The sequence below is a fragment of the Lontra canadensis genome, unplaced genomic scaffold (assembly GCF_010015895.1).
Source record: "Lontra canadensis isolate GAN:19392208 unplaced genomic scaffold, GSC_riverotter_1.0 scaffold84, whole genome shotgun sequence".
NCBI lineage: Eukaryota > Metazoa > Chordata > Mammalia > Carnivora > Mustelidae > Lontra > Lontra canadensis.
The window spans coordinates 7,194,704-7,213,750 of NW_022631078.1; the positions used below are offsets into that span (position 1 = coordinate 7,194,704).

The following is a 19,047-nucleotide window of genomic DNA, read 5'->3' on the forward strand; positions in this document are numbered from 1 at the left end:
GCCCGGAACTACCGCCTTCACATCAGTAAAAATGCTGCTGCTTTCCTTCCTCAAAGACACAGTTTGGTCAAAGACAACCACTTGGTCATCTTCCTAGGCACCTAAGCCTGTCCTTGGTGTTGGTGCATACTCGTGGCCCAGAAAAGGCAAATGTGTCTGTGGGGTGATTTGGGGGAAGACTTGAGCATGAAAATACTATGCTTCTTCCAACGTCTTGCTCCTGGGTCTATTACCAACCATGCTAGGGTCATTCTCTTGAGTGTAAAGGCCCTAGGCCTGGGCTGGCAACTAGATTTCATCTCAAAAGCAACACACCCAGGCTAGTAGAGGTTGGTAGGGCTGCCCCAAGGGGCTGGGCCCTAGTGGTGCTTAAAGAGAGAGTGCCACCATGTGCAAGATCGGCCCTAATAAACCAGGGATGCCTAGCAGAGATCCATACTCCTTAGGCCTTCATACGCCCCCTCCCCAGCGAGAGTAGAACCACCGCTAAAATTCACAGTAATACAAAGTAACACCAAGCTAGAGGCCCAGGTCTTACAGGGACCCAGGATGCAGAGGAAACCACCACGCCCCCTCCTTTGGGAAGATTTTTCTGACTCCCGCAACGTATTGGTGAGATAGTCTCCTCTGTGCCAAGGGCAGAGATAGCCCCGGAAAGCCAGGGTATACTTCAGTCCAATCAACATCCATGACCTCCCTACTCGGTGCTAGGCGTGGGGGCAGGGGAGCTACAAAATGAGCTGGTGGCTCAGGCCCAGGCCCGCTCTCCAAGAACTCCTGGTCCAGCAGGAGGGAAAAGACAGGTGAGTCACCAGCTGCGGTATAGGCTAGCTGTGAGTGCAAAGGGCCTGCGCACTGAGAAGAAGGAGAGATGGGCCCATTGGGGGAAGCCAGGGAAGGTGCTGCAGGAAGTGTTCCTTGAGTTGGATGTGAAGGAGAATGACAGATTTCTTGGGGAGCTTGGGAGAGAAGGGACAGTCCTTACAGGACACCTGTCCAGAAACATGTGCACCGAGCCTGACCTGAACCCCCCAATCCCCTGTGGCAACCCACAATCTGCCCAGCTCGGATGATGGGGAAGCCCAGGCCGCAGCCCACTCCAAGGTTGCCCACAGGGGTCAGCCAGTAGGCCCGTCCCACAGCTAGGGGGAAGGCAGAGAGACAGGTGGCAGCAGGGAAGGAAACTCACATTTCCGGGGTGCCTACCACACACCAGATACTGGGCTTACCTCCGCCTGATCAAAGGGCCTTCTGCTGGTAACTCCAGTGGTCCTTGCCAGAGACAGAAGAGGCACAAACCACCCCAACAGCTGCATGGTCTGGTACCATGATCTGGCTTTGCCCCTCCCACAACACGAGCTACAGAGCACCTGCTAAGTGCCAGATGCCCGCATGGAAGGGCAGGCAAAGCATAAGGCACACCGCCTGGAAAGGAAAACCGAACAGGCTGCTGGACAGTGGCCCTGGGTGATCTGGGGGAAGTGGGCAAAGCACAACCGTGCCCTCGATTCTGCCATTAAATGTAAGTGGCTCTTCCGTGTGCCAAGTCCTGCTCTGGGTGCAGGGGACTTGGCCGTGACAGAAACAGAATCTCTGCCCTTGAAGGGCTCACCGTCCAGCCAGGAAACCAGGCTGCAAAGACACTGTTACAGCATGAAGAAAAAGAAGGTTCAGTGGAGATGTCGGTGCGCCTGGGTGGCTCAGTCGGTTAAGCGTCTGCCTCCAGCTCAGGTCATGATCCCAGGGTCCTGGGATGGAACCCCGCATCAGGCTCCCTGCCTGCTTCTCCCTCTCCTTCTGCTTGCACTCTCTGGCTCTCTCTCTCTCTCCCTCTGTCAAATACATAAATAAAATCTTTAAAACACCACCACCAACACCACCAACAAAAAACGATGTGCCAAGTGAGCAAAAGCCCCAGCCCTAGCAAGCCGCTAACGTCCCCACCCTTTCCTCCTTCTCAGTTTCCTTCCTCTGGTAAGAACATTTTAATAGGTGGTTGTTACGAATCGAGTGTTTGTGTCCCCCACCAAGTGTATATGTTGAAGCCCTACCCCCCAACAGGACTATACTCAGAGATAAAGTCTTCTAAGGACCAGAGAAGCCTCTAAGAAGTCAAGTTAAAGAGGTCATAAGGTAGGGCTCTGATCCTGTATTTTTTTCCCGAAGCCTGAGTAGACTAGTATGGATTTTGGTACGGAGAGGAGGGGTGCTGCTCTAAGAAACACTGAAACATATGGAGCGCCTTTGGAAATGCATGTTGCAGGGAGAGAGTGGGGAGGTGGAGAGAGCTTGGAGGGGAGGCTAGAAAAACCCCTGATTGCCATGAAGGGATGGCAGGTGGAAATAAGGATGTTAAAGGCAGTTCCTGTGAGGCCTCAGATGGAAACGAAGAGCAGGTTATTGGAAACTGGAGGAAAGGTGATCCTTGTCATAAAGAGGCAAAGAACTTGGGTAAATGATGCTCTAGTGGGGCGCCTGGCTGGTTCAGTCAATAGAGCATGTGGCTTTTTTTTTTTTTTCATATTTCTTTATTTAAGGGGCGCCTGGGTGGCTCAGTGGGTTAAGCCTCTGCCTTTGGCTCAGGTCACAATCTCAGGGTCCTGGGATTGAGCCCCACATCGGGCTTTGCTCGGCGGGGAGCCTGCTTCCTCCTCTCCCTCTCTGCCTACTTGTGATCTCTGTCTGTCAAATAAATAAATAAAATCTTCAGAAAAAAAAGATTATTTTAGAGAGAAGGGGAGAAGGGCAGAAGGTGAGGGAGAGAGTCTCAAGCAGACTCTGTGCTGAGCACAAGCCTGTTGCAGGGCTCAAGCCCTTGACCCTGAGATCCATGACCTGAGCTGAAACCAAGAGTCGGACGCCCAACTGACTATGCCACCCAGGTGCCTTGAGCGTGTGACTCTTGATCTTGGGGTCCTGAGTTCGAGACCTATGTTGAGTGTAAAGATTATAAATAAATAAACTTTTTTTTAGATTATAAATAAATAAACTTTTAAAAATAATTAATTGTGTTCCATTTCCTTGTGAGAGGTAGAATTTGCATACAATGAAAGTGGTTATTAAGCAGAGGAGATTGCTTTCTTTCTTTCAGATTTTATTTATTCATTTGAGAGAGACAGAGAGAGAGCACAAATAGGCAGAGCAGTAGGCAGCAGGAGAGGGAGAAGCAGGCTCTCTGCTGAGCAAGGAGCCGGATGCGGGGCTCGATCCCAGGACCCTGGAATCACACTTAAGCCAAAAGCAGCCACTTATCCAACAGAGCCACCCAGGAGACCCAATTTCTTTCTTTCTTTTTTTTTTTTTTAAGAGATTTTATTTATTTATTTGACACACACAGAGAGAGAGAGAGTGAGCACAAATAGGGGTAGAGGCAGAGGGAGAGGGAGAGAGAGCATCTCAAGCAGACTCCACGTTGAGCACAGAGCCCAACAGGGCTCAACACAGGACTCCATCCCATAACCTCGGGATCGTGGCCTGAGCCAAAACCAAGAGTCAGATGTTCAACCAACTGAGCTACCCAGGTGCCCCTAAGCAGAGGAGATTTCTAAGCAAAGCATGGAAGGTGTGGCATGGGTCTTCCTTACCACTTATAGTAAAATTTGAGAGAAAAGAGATGAAGAAGAAATTGTTAAACAAAAGGAACCAGAAGATAAAGAATTGGAAAATTCTCAGCCTATCCCTATTGCAAAAATATGAGGAAGCGTGTCCTGAAGGGAACACGAATGATGTGCCTGAGCAACCATTTGATAAGGAGATGAGTGTGGGCATGAAGCACATATCAAATTAGCTATCAGATGGGATTATAGTAGCAGAAACACTACCAGTTAGAACCAAAGGGGACAAAGAAGACTGGATGACGGAATGTGGGAAAGCTGCTGGACTTCTCAAATGCTACAGGACTGGACCATAAAGCTATTTGGAGGCAAACATGCTTTATCTTTCAAGAAGAGGAAAGTTTAACCCTGCGTCACAAATCATCAGAACTGCCTTGGTGGGGTCACCGATTCCTTTTCAGAGCTGGGGGGGCGGGATGACTGATTGGCACAGATGTGGGGGCTGTGCTGCACCCTGGTGGGCCAGCAAGGAAGCAGCAGGTCAAAGAAGATGATTCTCAAGACTTCAATCAAATGGAATTTGCCCCATTGCATTTCACCTCTCTCCTCTTTCTGACTGTTCTTTTTTGGAACGGGAATGAGTATCTATCCTATGCCTGTCCCACCATTGATTTTTGGGAGCACATAACCTGTCTGGTTTCACAGGTTCACAGCAGTAGAGGAATTTACTCTGGAGAGCCCAGACCTGATTTAGATATTTAGATGAGACTTAGGACCTTAGATTTCTGAGTTGATGCTGGAATGAGTTAAGACCTTGGGGGCTGTGGGGATGGAATGAATGCATTTTGCATATGATAAAAACATGAATTTGGGAGGGCAAGGGGCAGAATTTATACACTGAATGTTTGTGTTGAAGCCCTAACCCCATATGACTGTTTGGAAATAGGTCTTCTAAGGAGATAATTAAGGTTAAATGAGGTCATAGGGTGGGGCCAGAGACACCAGAGAGCTCCCCCTCCCTGCATACCAGGGGAGGAAAGGTCAGAGGAGGCCACAAAGAGAAGGCAGTCATCTGCAAGCCAGGAAGGGTTCCCATTAGAAACTGAATCTGACAGCACTTTAATCCTGGCCTCCTGGCTTCCTGAACTGTGAGGAAAATAAATTCCTGTTGTGTAAGCCACTCAGTCTACAGTATTTTTTTTTTAAGATTTTATTTATTTATTTGACAGACAGAGATCAAAAGTAGGCAGAGAGGCAGGCAGAGAGAGAGGGGGAAGCAGGCTCCCTGCTGAGCAGAGATTCCCAATGTGGGGCTTGATCCCAGGACCCTGAGATCATGACCTGAGCTGAGCCGAAGGCAGAGGCTTTAAACCACTGAGCCACCCAGGTGCCCCAGTCTATGGTATTTCTTATAGCATCTCCAGCTGACTGAGACAGTGGTTCTAAGAGCATTTGTTTTCAGCTGAAGAGGGAGACAGCTCCTTGAGGATGAGGATGGGGTGGGGCATACTTGGTGAGGGCACATGGTGGAAGAGCAAGAAGCAGTCAAACAAATCTCATCTCTTTTTAAAGCAAAAAGTGCAAGGGAAAAAAAGGAAGGAAGGAAGGAGAGAAAGAAGCAAGGAAGGAAGAGAAAAAATCCAAGGAGAAAACAGGCCTGAGTTTCCAGGATCCCATCACCAGGTGGGGCAGTCCCCTCTCCCCTATTCTAGGTCCATGTTCTTACAATTTGGGAATTTCAAGCTGGGCTTACCTTAAAGGGCTCTTCCCAGAAACAGCCATGAATTAAGGGACCAACAGGAAACAATTCCCTCAGCATGACAGCACAGTATGTGACCATACACCCAGGTTCACAAGCGAGTTCAAATCCAAGCCCTGTTCCTTATTAACTATACAAGTTGCTTGATTTCTTGTGTTTCACTTCCCTCATTTCTAAAACAGGGACAGTAGTACCTCCTCCTCCTTCATCTTTTTTTTTTTTTTGGAAGATTTTATTTATTTATTTGATAGAGTTGAGAGAGGGTCTGAGCACGTGAATGTCGGAGGAGCAGAGGGAGAAGCAGACTCCGCACCGAGTGGGGATTTCCAACTCGGGGCTTGATCCCACCACCCCGAGATCATGACCCCAGCCGCAATCAAGAGTCCTGCGTCTAACCAACTGCGCCATCCAGGCGTCCCAAGAATGCTAATACCCTTTTGAGATTTTTGGGGGGAAGATGCAATGAGATGTCAGGCACGAAATAAGCATTTAATATCAACCATGGCTACTGTATGATCATTACGATTACTTAAAAAGAGGGGCAAAGAACATAAACGGGACATGCACAGGAGCTAAATGAATCGTGAAGGAAAGAAACTCGAACGCACTGATAAAACATGGGATAAACAACACGACGCCGCTTCGCACCTCTGAGGCTACCGTGGGAGGAGAGCCCGGTGGACGCTGTCAGAGGAACGGGCAAGCTCCACCTTGGCAAGTACACTGAGAGCGCGGCCTGGCAGCACCTCCGTGAAGCAGTGTGGCAACACCCACCAACAAGAGCAAGGCACCCAGTTGCCCTTCACCCTTCCCCGCACAGCCCCCACACAGTTCCTTTCCCAGGTGAACCTGCACGGGGCTCAGCCAATCATAATGGCCCTTTTACTCGCCAGTGATTGGGTTAGGCATGGACACGTGATGCCATCCTGACCAATGAGAGAGGAGGGGAAGTCAGCCAAGGGTTTTCTGGGAAGGGTTTTCTTCACACTCAAAATGGAGCCGAGGTTTCCTTGCCTGCTGCTGCTGGACAGTGTGTAGTGCGACGCACGCACTGCGGAGGGCGGAACCGAGAGACCGAAGCTGTTGAGTGACCTGTCCGACCCCTACATCAGCTGATTTGGAACTGCGCTGCCTCACTTATCACGTAAGATCATAATACACTCTCGTTCTGAGGGAGGAATTCTGTTACTTGCAGCCCAAAGCCTCCTACAGGATAAAGTGCCCTGTCCTTCTGACCCAGAAACTTCCAAGAATTTATCCTACTAAAATCCTCGTACAATCAGTTATGTTTGTACAGGAATTTTTTTTTTTTTTTTCTTTTCTTTCTTTTCTTTTTTTTTTTTTTTTGAAAAACCAGAGGGAGCTTGAACCTTGAACGTCCACCAGCAGAGAATTAATCCACTGAGCTATAGTATGCCCTACCATGGAACACAATGCAGCTATTGAATCTATTTTATGCCTCGTCATGGTGATGCCGCCATTCATAGTTGAGGAAGAAAAAAGGCAGCAGATTCCAGAACATTCTGTGTTGTATGATCACATCTGTGTGCAATGTGTGTTTACATCAAGAGAATGTTTGAAAGTCTCCAATTTAACTGGTTCCCTCTGGCGACTGGGATCTGCCAAGCGGCAGCAGGACACAGAACACTTTCAGCACGATTTGGATTTTTTGCACAGAGCAAGTGTTAACCTTATAATCTAAAATACAAAATGAGATGGCTGACTTGAGGCCAACCTGGTAGGCCTCAGAGGCCAAGTGGAGCCCTGAAACCAGGAGTCTGGTTTCAAACCCAGTGTTTTCAGAACTGAAAACAGTTCTGCCCAAGTGCCCATGGGCTGTTCTTCCCAGGAGAAAGACCAAACCACTGACCTGAAAACCATGAGAGAACCATACTTTTTCTTTTTCTCACTTTTTTTTTTCTTTAAAGACTTTATTTATTTGAGAGAGAGAATGTGAGCGAACATGCAAGGGGGAAGGTCGGAGGGAGAAGCAAACTCCCAGCTCAGCAGGGAGCCTGATGTGGGACTCAATCTCAGGACTCCAGGATCATGGCCTGAGCTGAAGGCAGTCCCTCAACCAACTGAGCCACCCAGGCGCCCTTATTTCCCTCACTTTTGAGAACAGTTTGCTGATCACAGAATTTCAGAGATTCAAATCTTCATTAGACCAGCCTCTTTAAAATCTCAAAGCCTTGGCCCTGTCCTTGGTGCAGAGCAAGTGCTCCATAAATGGTGGTAAAAGAAATGGATCAATGAATCAATTCATCCAACCCAGGCATTATATAGATAAGAATGAATGAGTTGAATAAATTAAAAAACGGACATTGAAATAACCAAGTAATAACATCTGCTGAGAGGTTACCAACTGCTAGGAGCTAGCATGGTATCTCTCTCTCTCTCTTTTTGGCATGTCATGATCTCTTTATACATAGTACCTTCCAGCACATCCTGTGAGATAGCCTATCATCCTCATTTTTAGGAAGAGAAAAGAGGCACAAAGAAGTTCTGTGATTTCCCCAAGGTCACACAGCTGGAACATGGTAGAGCTGGTACTTAAATCCCAGCAGCCTGGCCCTGGGGCCACACACATCACCATCTTTATTGCCCATTAAGCAATCAGACCCAGCCCTAGGATCCCTCAACCTGTCCTCATGCTCAAGTCTCCCCCACCCCTCAAAATCTCTCCCCTGATTCTCAATCCCCTTCTGAATAATGCACAACCTCTCCTCCTTTTCTTGGTCATGTTTTGTGGAACAGTAATTTATATTGTCTTTACATCCTCACGTCCCACTCCACTCCCCAAATCCCAGCAACCCCCCTTTCACTCTACCAAAGGTGCTTGCCAAGTTTCCTCCCCATCCCAGGGACCTCCTTCCTGGTTGCTGAGTCCAGTAGAGGGACAGTTTGTCACGTACCTTTTCGGGGACTCTTGGCAGTAAGTGCCAGGTCCTTCTCACACCTCTCTGATTGGTCCTATTCTGTCTGTTAGGGGCTCCTCCTCCTCTGCCCGGGTCTCAACACCAATGTGTACGAGCTTCCACTTAAGGGACAGTGTGCTCCTGCTCTCCTCACTCTGCATGCTCTCCCCAGATGAGCTCTTACATTTCATGACCTCACGAGTCATGTCGATGACTCACAAATCAGTTCCTCCCGCCAGGCTCGCCCCCTCCCCAATATTTCAGATTCACATCTCTTACACTCTGAGCGGTGCTACCTAGATGTCCAACACCCAGGCTGCTTAGGACCTCCATGCTTTTCCAAATCCCAGGCCCTCTACCTGGAATGCCCTCTCCCCACTGGAATGCCCTCTCTGCACACACATGTACCTAGCCAACTCCTATTCATCTGTTAAGACCCAGCTCTGATGCCTCCGTGCCCAGAAAGTCCTCCCTGGTGCCCATCCCAGTTTGGTGCTCCTCCAACTTACTGTATTCCAAACTTAACTCAGCAGCATCTCCCCTGCTCCTACTCCTCCTCCATTTCCCCCAAACTCCAGTCATGGCTCCAACTGCCATCCTGTTCTCTGTCCCCAGTTCCTTCCACAATTACCTCTAAAACAGTTCACTCTGCAGCTCCTCCCACCATCTCCATGACCACGGCTCTCAGGCCCTCAGCATCCCCTGCCAACAGCCTCCAACAAGCCCCCTCTAATCTGCTGCCATTTGGTGGTCGGGAGTATTTGTCCAACACATATGTCAATGTCACTCCCCTGCTCAAAACCCTTCCGGGTGCACACATGCGCACACACAGATGAATGCAGCTGTTTTTGTTTTTGTTTTTAAAAGGTGAAAAATGAATAAGCTCTACAGGCTCGTGATGTACCAATACCAATTTTCTGGTTTTGAAAACGTGAACCATTTTGATAACATAAACGTATATACCATCATCATGCGAAGTTGGGTGAAGAGAACGCTTTGTACTATTTTTGCTACTTCCTGTGGATAAAAGTTGAAAAACAAACAAAACCTTCATGTCACCCACGACCAGAAGGACAAAGGCCAAGCTGCTCATCTCAGGCACACAGCACTGTAGGGAGTGCCTGGCCTCCTCTCCAGCCCCATGGCTGGCCCGGAAGGTTTCACTCTGACAATGTCAGACCCAAGCTGCCTGCTCTGTCTGGAGCAGCCCTCACACCCACTGCTTCCTTCCCACCCTGGCTAGGGCCCAGTACTTCTTTAAAGCCCAGCTGATGTGGCTTCTCTAGCAGAAGACTCTTTCCCCAACTCCCACCCTAACATAGCTCCCAAAGCTCACCACAACCATTGCACTCACCCTAGTTAACCGACAGTGTGTGATTCCGTCCTCATCTCTCCCTAAACTATGAGCTTTGTGAAGGCAGGAGCTGCATCTGATTTGTCTCTGGGCAGCGCACAAGAGCAGTGAAGATGCTGATTTCAGTCCTTGATTAAGCTTTTTCTCCAGGTATTGTTTGAAGAGCTTTAAATATAATACGTAATTCTCTGGGCCCCTCGGTGGTGCAGTCAGTTAAGCGTCTGACTCTTGGTTTCGGCTCAAGTCATGATCTCAGGGTTGTGAGATCGAACCCTGAAGCAGGCTCTGAACTCGGCAAGGAGTCTGCTAACATTTCTCTCTCCCTCTGCCCCTCCCCACACTCTCTTTCTCTCTCAAATAAATAAATCTTTTTTAAAAAAACTCACTACACCCTGTAAAAAAGTACTATTATCATCCCCATTTTATAGATGAGGAGACCAAGGCACAAGGAGGTGAACTAACCTCCAAGGGCCACACAGGTTGTAAGTGACAGAGTGGGGACTTGAACCGTGGCAGCTGGGCTCTGGAACCCACACACTCTTACCTCCCAACTCAAAGGTGCTTCCTCCCCCATCCCTGTGGGCTGCCTCCAGCTTCATCCCACACTCCATCTGCCTGGCTCTCACCTACCCCAGGTTTCATGGAAAGGGAGCAGCCAGTGCAGACTACAGACTTGCCACACCCCGAATGAACACACCTGAGGTGACGTCATCTCCAAAGATGCCTGACTCGCCTCCTGACTCACCAGGTGCTTGACAGCTTCCTCAGAGACCAGCAAAGCTTCCATTTCGCCGTCCTCGACCTCACTAGTCAGAATTCCAGGTCAGCATCTATCCCTACAAGGCATGGTGCACCCAGTCTGCCCACCTGAGGACCCTCCGCTCCAAAGAGGTAGAGGAGGGGTTTGGGCTCACTTCTAGAGATTATGTGTTGGGTGTCATGCACCTTTTATGGCAAGGGTTTTGAACCTGGGGCCCACGGTGAGTATTCAGGGACCATGAACTTGGATGGGAAAAAAAAAAAACAAAACATTTACAAGTTCTTTTCACTAACCCCTACCTGGTGTATAGCATTTCCCTCAACTCCAAAGATAGGTAATACGCTGCAATAGTGTCGTGCTAGAAATCATAGCTCTTTCCCTGTCATATTTCAGCTGCTGCAGGCACAACAAAATATTGTTCACGCTCGTCCCAACTTCAAAATTATGGTGCTTCCATCAGACTCACTGCCAGATCTCATTGTACAGTGCATTGATAAAAGAGCCCAGCCACAGTTCAGTATTGTTTCCTTTGCAATCCTGTGTATTTTACTTTATGCATTTAAAAACGGGATTCTGGGGCGCCTGGGTGGCTCAGTGGGTTAAAGCCTCTGCCTTCGGCTCAGGTCATGATCTCAGGGTCCTGGGATCGAGCCCCGCATCGGGCTCTCTGCTCGGCGGGGAGTCTGCTTCCCCTTCTCTCTCTGCCTGCCTCTCTGCCTACTTGTGATCTCTCTCTGTTAAATAAATAAAATCTTTAAAAATAAATAAATAAATAAATAAATAAATAAAATAAAAACGGGATTCTGGGGTGTCTGGGTGGCTCAGTCGGGGAAGCATCCAACTCTTGATTTCGGCTCAGGTCCTGATCTCAGCATCCAGGGATTGAGGCCTGCCCTGTGTAGTGGCAGGCTCTGCACTCAGCGGCGAGTCTGTTTCTAGCTCTGCCCCTCCCCCTATTCATGCTCTTTCTCTCTCTCTCAAATAAATAAGTAAAATCTTTTAAATAAATAAATAAATTTTATATAATAAAATAAACAGCATTATTTTAATATACATATATACATAATAAATACAAACATAATCATAATAAAATAGCATTTTATACTATAATACTGTATAATAAAATCATAAATAATATTTAAATAAGTAATAATAAAAACAGTCTTCTGAGAGGCTGTTCTTGGGCTCCCCCAGGCTGCCCAACAGGTCCGTGGTACAGAGACAACTTGGAATCCTGCCTGTACCTACCATCATCTCAAAGGCAGGTGCTAGTATCCCCACCTTCCACAGAAAAGCTAGGCTTTTAAAAACTAGTCTTAAACAGAAGTGAGGCTTGAGGGGGGGGAGGATCTCTGACCTGTCCAGGGCCACCCAGCTGCTGAGGAAGTGAGCAAGAGGCACTAGGGCCACCGCTGGCTCTGCCAGAAACCACCTGTCAAGGAATGAACACAAGACATGGACCGCCCACAGACCTCAGCAACTTGCAGTTTGTTTTCTTTGTGCTACCTTGAACAGAAACCAAAGTTCAGGAAATGTCCCTCCGGCCTGCGCTCTCAGCCAAACCAAGAGTCAACCAAGGTGGCAGAGCAGAACCCTCCTGTCTGCAGCACTCAGGTTACAAAAGGCTTTGGCTTTCTTGCCTTCCGCTCACAACTTAGGGGCCACACTGCACGGGAACGGTTCAAACCCACAACTCTGTCTCCAAGGGTCTGGGAGACCTGGTTCCAATCCCAGCACGCCCCCCCCCCCAGCTTTGAGGGCACCTCTCTGAGCCTCGGTTTTGTCATTTGGGAGGTGCAGCTAATGATACCCAACTTGCAAGACAATTTTGCACATTTACATACCACGCCCCTTACACCCATATCAAGGAGGAAATCAGACGATTGCATTTCTCCTGCACCCGTACAGTTAGAGAGCACCTGGCAACTTACAAAATTACTCCGTAAGTGCTTTTTGATCAGTCAACACCAAGTGCTTTGCAGTTTCCTTTTTTAAAGTTTTTATTTATTTGGCAGACAGAGATCACAAGCAGGCAGAGTGGCTGGCAGAGAGGGGGGTGGGGAAGCAGGTTCCCTGCTGAGGGGAGAGCCCAATGTGGGGCTCAATCCCAGGACCCTGGGATCATGACCTGAGCTAAAGGCAGAGGCTTTAACCCACTGAGCCACCCAGGCGCCTCTGCTTTGCAGTTTCTATCTCTCTAGGCCACTCCTTTTTTGGCAAGGGCTGTTCGGGACCACCCTGCTACTATTACTCATTTACTCAACAAATAACCACAGAGCACCTTTATGTGCCAGATGCTGGGGGAGTGAGGTTAAGAAAGTCCCTGACCTCATGGAGGTCCAGGCGTGGGAAGACAAATAAACAGGCCTATGTTAAATGCACAAGACAAGTAAAGCTACAGAGAAGAGTTAGAGGAGCAAACTGAAATTGGAAATGTGGCAGGGAGGGATGGCCTTTCAGGGAGTCAGCATTCAAGAGAAACAAGAAGAAGCCAGACATGGGAACACAGAAGGCAGGTGAGCACGTACAGCAGAGGGTCCAGCAAAGGTAATGGCCCTAAGATGGGAACAAGCTCAGAATGTTTGAGAAAAAGACAGAAGGCCAGGTCACTGCACCGCTAGAGTGAGGGCAAGCCAAGTAGGAAGCAAGTTTCAAGGCGACAAGTAAGGCTCATTAGAAAGCTATCTGCAGGCCAGATTGGGGAGCCAGCACTGCGTTCTGTGTGTGTCAGGAAGCCACTGGAATCTTTTTAGCAGACGACTGACAAGGTCCCATTTAAATCTTGAGAAGATCCGTCAGGCTGCTGCATTGAGGATAGATGAAAAGAGGGGAAGCTGGAAAATGAGTTAGCAGGCTACTGCAGTGGTCTGGGCCTGGATCAAGGTAGGCAGTGGAGAAGATTCTGGAGGTTATGGCCACCACAACCATGCTATCACACTATTGGTCTTTAGAGTTTTCAAATTCTCTTCATTTGAGTCTCACAGCACACCCAGGGAAGATGGGACTGACTCGGTCAGGCCATTTCACAGAACAAGAGACTGAGGCCGGGCGCCTGGGTGGCTCAGTGGGATAAGCCTCTGCCTTCAGCTCAGGTCATGATCTCAGGGTCCTGGGATCAAGCCCCACATTGGGTTCTCTGCTCAGTAGGGAGCCTGCTTCCCCCATCCACCCCACCCCCCGCCAGCCTCTCTACCTACTTGTGATCTCTTTCTCGCTGGCAAATAAGTAAGTAAAATCTTAAAAAAAAAAAAAGAGAGAGAGAGAGAGGGACCAAGAGTGACAATATGATTATGCCCCAGAATGCGTAGCTAGAATGTGCTGGAGCTGGGAATGAAAATCAGGACTTTGGACTCCTTGCCCTAAGTTCCTGTGCTACACGGCATGACACGGATGCTCCAGAGAACAAGGGCATAGGTAAACCTCTGTAAACCCCAGAAGGGTCACATCCTCAACCTCCCCCACAGCCCTCACAGCAAGTGATCACTGGGTGCTCGCTGGCTGACCCCAGCACTTCGGAAGACATGGCTTTCGGGCCCAGGGAATGTGACACCCTGTTCCCTTTCCAAGTCACAGTGTGGACAGGGTAGGAAGAGCTGGAGGGCGGGTGACCCCTCCATTTTCTTCTTCTGCAAAACAAGGACTTCTTACCTTTTAAAGGAGTATCAAGAGGATTCCTGAGAATATGGCCCAAAGCACAATACAAACGATAGATCATCGAGATTTCTGGATAGATAAGAGCTTCCTTCGTGGAGACTAAAAGAATTTGTGGGGCGCCCGGCTGGCTCAGTCAGGAGGGCATGCAACCCTTGCTCTCAGAGTAGCAAGTTTGAGCCCCACATTGGGCACAGAGATGACTAAGTAAATAAACAAAATACCTTGAAGGCACTTCTCTTGCAGAGTGGGCTTGGGCTGGGGAGTGCCTGGCTCCCTCTGACCCTGTGTCCCAGCTCCACCGCAGCCCGGTGATCTTGGACCCAGTCTTCTCATCTGCAAAATGGGGCAGCTAAAATTTGCTCCTGCCTCAAAGCGTTGTTGAGCGGATTCAGTAAGAGAAGGCCTAGGAAGCGCCAAGCACAGGGCTGGCACACGGCAGCCTTAAGCGTGTTGTGGCCGGTGTCCCTAAGTGCCACTGCTGCCCTCAAGCGCTGAGTGGGGGCCAGGGCCCTGCAGTTGAACTGAAGTCGGCCCCAGCTGGGTTCTGAAGGCAGCAGTGGCCCCCGCGGCCTGACGGGAGGACCCACAGAAGACATCAGAGCGCTAGCTGAGAAACAGACTTCCTGGGGAAATAAATAAGGCAGGAAGGAGCCCCGGAGCGGGTGATGACAGAGAAAGGAAAGCCAGCTCGTTTTCTACGGGCCATTAAATGTGATGAAAGGAGCTGGCTCCTGTGGAGGCTCCTGGGAACTGACACGTAGCCGTCACTCCATCAGCCTAGGCTGAGGCTCCGGCTTCAGCTAGCAGCCAGACTTCCTCAGGGGACACCTCCACCTCTGCCATCTGAGGTTACCACCGCCTGCCCCGTCCCTCCCAGTCCCTGGGCCCACGCAGAGCAACTCAAGCGCCAGGCTGCCTGGGTCTGCTCTCCAGCTCTGCCACTCAACCACTCTGGCCAGTTTCTTCATCTGTAAAATGGGGACAATCACAGTGCTTCCCTGTAGGGCTGCTGTAAAGATTAAGGAAGCTCATCTAGGAAAAAGCACTCACACACAACAGGGCCAGACTAGAGGAAATGCTGGCTTGGGCAACAGCTACATGATTAAAAAATGTAAAACCCCTCCATGTGTAGTTCCTCTCATCTGACTCTCCCACCCCGATCCCTGGGCACTGGGTTTCTCCCCACAGGTGACCATCACACACCATCCAACCTCAGGGCTCGTTTTCAGAAAGGGAAATTGAGGCCCAGAGAGCCCAAGGGCCTTCCTCAGGATGCCTTCTCTGGCCTTTCTGAACCACCTCCCAAGTGTCGAAATGGCAGTTCTTCTAGAAAGCCCTTCCATCTAGGGCAAAAAAAAAACCAAACCTTCCTCCTCTACACTGGGGTATAACTCAGTATGACAGCACGTTGGCTGAATGTGTCCTCCTCCCACCTTCACTGGGGCCTGGGGGCACAGGGGGTGAATCAGACCCAGTGTCTGCCCTTGGGAAGCTCAGGTTAATCACCCATATCTTTCTCCTTTCCAAACAACAAGCTCGGCACCCGCAGGCACTGAGGAAGTGAACTCAGACTCCGCACTCAGAGCCCAGTCCTCCTTCTCCACCATTCTGCCTTCTCCAGGCATGCTTCCGGAAATCTTCTAAGTACTTTCACTGGGCCAGCCCCATGAGGCCCCAGGATAGAAGGGAGTTCAGTAAGACTCCCCCGCCTAGGGGAGCTTGCTGGTCTTTGGGCTTAAGCCCCCACCGCCATTGTGTTTGCCGAATCAGACTGTCCTGGTCTCTGTTCTTTGTCTACACATTTGAAATGGAGGTGAGCCAATTTTGATACCAATCCCGTCGTACATACTCAACAGTCACAGAAGCCTGGGTTCCGATCCAGCTGGCTGACATCCTGCCAGCCACATGAATCCCGTGTTCCTCAGTTTTTCCATCTGTGAAATGGAGATATAAATGCCCACCCCCCTCATAGAACCACTGTAAGAGTCAGACTACCCGTCAACCTCCCAGCACAGAAGCAACTGTGGCCATCCCAGGAATTCCCTTCCTCTTCTCTCTCCCTAGCCAGACCTCCACATTCTGTCAAGCTCAAGATCCACTTTCCAGAGGCCCTCCCTAACTTTGCCAGGTCACCCTGAGAGCTCTCTCTTCTGCTCCCTCCCACTGCATTGACTCCAGTCCTGAGCAGGGCTCGGTCCTGGTCCTCTCGTGGGTTCTGCTAGAGTTGACTTTCTCCTTCCAGCCAGTATCTAAGCGACAAACTCAACCCCAAACCTGCCCCACAGCATCTCACCATGTTCACAGAAGGGATTCGAAAACTAATTTGCGAAGGTGGCCCCGGGCCCCTGCGAAAGGCTGAAGATTCGGAGTCTGGACACTTAAGTAGGAATCCTAGCTCTGCTATGTGACTTTCCAGGGGGACATTCGATTCTAGAAGCCTCAGGTTTCTTATCTGGAAAATGAGGACTGAATAATGTCTACCTGACATGGTTGCTATGGAGCACAGATGAGCATATGTGAAAGCCCTTTTGTTATAAACGAAAAAGTTCTATTTAAGGGATTATTATTTTCAGAGTCGCAAATCCAAACCTACTGACTCCTTAACTTTCTTATACCTAGACACTAGCTCATCCCACAGAGCTTCTTAGCCCCCAATAATCCACCCACCCCGCATTCTTCGTTGTCCGTCCCAAACAAAAAGCCAACAGCTTACAATTCACGGCCTCTGTTGAACACAAACCTGGTTCCAGCTCAGGGACCACAAAATCTCTCTCCCATCCTCAGATCTCATCCCTCCTCAAAACAGGTTTCACCTTCCCAGCTTTGGGTACCCCGGGCCTCTGATCTGCCCCAACAACATTTTGGACAGGCATCATTTCTACCTGACAGTCCAATTTCTGTAGCAAGTCAAAATGGGGAAGGAAGACTCTGGTGGGTGTGGTTGTATGTGGGGAGAGGGGCAGTAGTAGTCTCAGTAGTAGAAGTAAAGATTCCGCTGGAATTTTGTGTCCAACAGTTGCTAAATGTTCTATAATTATCCCATTTGTGTGAAAATTCAAGGATCTGCATTCTGCTATTTTCATGGGACTGGATGAATTGCAGATGCTGAGGAAAATGGTAAGAAGTTGGGGTTCAAAGTCTGGTGCCTAGACACCAAAGTATCTGTGAACAACCCCAGAGAACCGACAAAGCTGCTGTTGGCCCCCAGTCCCCCAGTCTAGGACCAGCCACAGGCTCCCCAGCCCTCCTTTCCTGGCCCCAGCCCCTACTCTTCCCCATTGATGCCATGTTGGCACCAGAGCCATCGGGGCAGGGGCAACGTTTCTACGTTCTCGTTTTGTTTTGTTTTCCTCCTGGGAAAACTGCTTTGTCTCTGTGCAAGACCCTTAAACCAGGCACCTTATAAATATCCGAGCCAGAGAGATTTTAAAAAGGAAAGGGGGGAGAGGAGGGAGCAGGCCCGGGGCCGGGACGGGGAAGGGGGGGGGTACCGGAGGCCCTCTAAGGGCGGCAGGGGGTCGGAGGCCTGGGTCAGTGACTCTGGGGCGCTCATCTCCGGGGGGCGCCCCCCAAGCGCTGGAGCTGCACCCCCACCCCCCCAGTGTCCGCGCGCTCCTGGCACAGCGACCCACCGCTCAGGCCTCCCAGCCCAGGGATGGATCTCGCGACCGGAAATGCCCCGCTGCCCAGACCGCGCCCCCTTTCCTGCCGCCCCCTCCCCCCCAACCCCGGCCGGGCCGCAGGCCCCGGATCCCCGGGCTCGCGTGGCCGCCGCAGCCGACAGAAGCGACCCGTCGGCGGCCGCGGTCCTCGGCCCTTGCTGCGGTCCCCTCAACTCTCGGCGCTGCGGGACCAAGGCGCACACAAAAGGAAGGGGCGCGCTGCCAGAAACGCCCCTGCCAGCCCCCTCGACCCCCTTCGCGGGGGCCGACAAAGCATCCGCGCACCCCAAAGCTCCGGACGCCGAGGCGGGAGCCCCCCACGCAAGAAAATTCCAAGGCACTCCCCCCACCCCACCGGGAGCTGCAGGGGCGGCCAAATCACCCAGCGGCAGGTGCCCCCGGCCGCACAACTTTGAAACTTTGGGACAGGGCACGGGGACAGGGAGGGGGAGCCCCAAAAAGGAGGAAATGAGGATTTGGCGGCTCTTTCTTTATTTCTGCAAAATGCACTTTGCGGGTGGCCCCGCGCAGCTCCGGCCTGGCCCGGGCTTCCCCCGCGCCTCCTCCCGGCCCGGCGCGGCCCCCGGGCGCCCCCGAGCCCTCCCGCGCCCGCCGACGGGACGCGGTCGGGCCCCGGCCTCTGCCCCGCCGGGCTCGGGCCGCGCGCAGCACTCACCTCCGCCGGGCTGCGCTCCCCGCGGGCCTGCGCCGAGCCCGATAAATGGTATGCTATGACTAGAGGTATGATTACGTTATTATTATTAGTAATAATAAGAGTAAATGCTATTTAATTACGGGCGGCCGCATCGTGCTCCCGGCGCCGCCGCCCCGGCAGCTCGGTCCATGTGGCTCCGGAGCGCTTTACTTTCATTTCCAGCCCCTCGGCCGGCCGCTCGCGGCAGCACCCGCTGGAGGCACCGTCTCCTGCAGCTCTTCCTCCTCGGGTCCTAGAGCGCGGCTGCCCTCGCCTCGCGCCCGGGGTGGGCGGCGCGGGCTGCGCACCTGGGGGCGGGGAAGTCCCCCTGCCCCGTGCAGAGCTCCTGCCTGGAAGCCACCTTTATTTTCTTTCAACGTGGCCTTCCCTTTTAGGGCTTTTTCCTTGGGCGAGTCGTTGCTGGTCCAACTCAGCGCCTCGGCCCTTCCCGGTAGGTGGAGGGGCTCCCGCGTTGCCAGGTGCTTTCACTAAAGCCCCCGACCCCAACCCACGGATGAGGACCGGAGGCTCAGAGAAGCATCAGACCCTCAGTCGGCTGGTGTTTTATGTTTGAGGCCTTTCCGGAAAGGGTTTGAGGGTACTTAGAAGACCCAGTAGGTAAAGGGAGATGACCCAGAGAGGCGGGCTGTCTGGCCTTCCCCGCAGCCGCCTCCGAGAGCCAGGCAGGCCCA

At 51.0% G+C, this 19,047-nt stretch overlaps 1 protein-coding gene across 7 annotated transcripts in view; it reads right to left on the minus strand.

Moving 5' to 3' along the window:
- The window catches only part of ZC3H7B (zinc finger CCCH-type containing 7B), a 54,191-nt gene extending 35,700 nt beyond the window's left edge, over positions 1 to 18,491 (minus strand). For 2 of the 7 annotated variants that reach the window (XM_032882903.1, XM_032882902.1), the window contains exon 1: positions 1,230 to 1,314. The gene's annotated coding sequence lies outside the window, so the exon portion shown is untranslated. Of the gene's footprint in view, positions 1 to 1,229; positions 1,315 to 18,337 lie in introns of those variants that run through there. The other 5 variants (XM_032882905.1, XM_032882904.1, XM_032882906.1 and 2 more) reach the window with 4 other exon arrangements.
- Between the last annotated feature and the right edge of the window lie 556 nt (positions 18,492 to 19,047).